Source organism: Sturnira hondurensis, unplaced genomic scaffold, assembly GCF_014824575.4.
Source record: "Sturnira hondurensis isolate 20B ecotype Veracruz unplaced genomic scaffold, ASM1482457v3 Scaffold0001215, whole genome shotgun sequence".
Classification (NCBI taxonomy): Eukaryota; Metazoa; Chordata; class Mammalia; order Chiroptera; family Phyllostomidae; genus Sturnira; species Sturnira hondurensis.
The window spans coordinates 1-1908 of NW_028073846.1; the positions used below are offsets into that span (position 1 = coordinate 1).

Here is a 1908-nt window from a genome sequence, read left to right on the forward strand (position 1 = left end):
TCCTGACAAGGCAGTGGCTTATTCTGAGGGGCAGATTGCTGTGAAAGACCAGGTTTGGGGATGGTTCAAGTTTATTCATGTGATTCCCTGCTCATTTGGTTTCTCTCTGAAAACTGTCCAACCAATGTCTCCATTTGTTTCTCTCTTGCTGCATGTTCACCATCCCCACCAGGGAAGCTCATTGCTGGGATCCTGGGAGTCATCTGCTTCGTCTTGATGTACACTATAGTAAGAATTATTCTGTGTAAGTTTTTAAAATATTCTAACAGAACTTCTCAGTTTAATGAATCTCAGTGCCTCTAAACATTTTAATATATTTGGAACAGAGCTCTCATTTTAAAGTCATCATTTAGATAAACGTGGAAAGTTAGTCTGAATTTGTCAAGTACATAAATAAGAGAATGATTGTAAAGGCTTTTTGCATCCATTTGTGTATTTTGATTTCATTACTCAAATATATGTATCAGGAATCTAAAGACCTTTTTGATAAATACAAATTACTTCTTGAGATTGGTTAAACCAGTATTTTTAGAAGTATTAAAGTATGATCCAAAGTCTTTTGAGATATTCTTCCCCTAAATCTTTAATTTTGTATTAATTGTTTTGGTGAAATCAATTTTATTCCAGACTATTTTAAATCCTAGACAATTGCACCACATTTTGAAGTAAGGGACAAAAATATTATAATTTATATAGATCAAAATTACTTTTTATAATAATTAGTTCTTTTTCTAGCTAATGTAATGCTTGTGCAGAATAATTCTTCTTTCTTGTATATAATACAAATTATAAATTATTTTAACAGGGAGCCAGACAGTTACAGCAGAGAACCAGACAGGGAACAAGACAAGGAACCAGAAAGGTACATAATTATGTTCTGTGTTTTGATGTCAATAAAGTTCCTACCTTGCTTCTAACACAGTCAAAATGTATAGGTTTTTTTGAGGGGGGAGGGGAAACATAAATTATAATACTGGGTGATAAGTGTACATAAACAATGAGTATAGAAGAGTATATTTCTTATGCAACAATATGAAGAAGTATTCATTTAAATTCATCATACTCATTGTTGCCAATTGGTTAAAAGATAATTTTGATTTCTAAAAATGTGGTTTCTTTCATTGCTTTTCAGGACATACAGAAAGTAGATATTTTTGTTTTGTGTTTGCATAATATGGGCACATAAATTAGGGAGTGAGGGGCTGACCCTTCTCTGTAAGTGTGTGTGAGTGTACTGTGCTTTATATATGCCAGTCTGTGAGGGTATATACATATATTGTGCACTAATTTGTCTATTCCTATGCAAATACTGAGATTAATTTTCATTTTTAAATTCACATTATTCTTGGATGACAATACATAATCTTTCCTCAGCATATCATTGTGGTCGATGTCCACCAGAGTGGTTTGCATATTCCAACAACTGCTATTACATCAGCACTGAACAAAAGATGTGGAATGAGAGTTTGATGGCCTGTGCTTCTAAGGACTCTAGCCTGCTCTATATAGATAATGAAGAAGAAATGGTAAGGTTTTTAATGTTTCCAACATTTTATTTCTAAGAGTATTTTATTTTATATTTCTATAGAATTCATTCATGCTTTCATATATATCTCTAATTTATTGTAAAGATTGTTAGTATTTTATTGTTTGACTCTATAATATTTGATTTATATTTTATGCCATTAATGTGCATTTGAAAATTTGCAGTTCTTGATTTTCATAGACAATCATGCTTCTATAAATACTTTTTTTAAAAAAGTAAACTTTGCTCCTTAATTGTACCATGCATCATGGAGACTACAGATGTGCTTGTGTTTGTTGCAAACTGAAATTGGTCATGACAAGGTGTTGCCAGCCCGCTCCTGTGCCCTCTCTCATAACTCTCCTCTCCCCTCACTTGGCCAC

At 32.7% G+C, this 1908-nt stretch overlaps 1 long non-coding RNA gene across 1 annotated transcript; it reads left to right on the forward strand.

Annotated features, from left to right (window-relative positions):
• The first annotated feature begins 98 nt into the window (after positions 1-98).
• LOC118999109 (uncharacterized) lies at positions 99-1565 on the forward strand. Its single transcript, XR_005069039.1, has 3 exons — positions 99-244; positions 806-862; positions 1375-1565. It is a non-coding gene; the product is annotated as an uncharacterized LOC118999109 (long non-coding RNA).
• Positions 1566-1908: the final 343 nt, after the last annotated feature.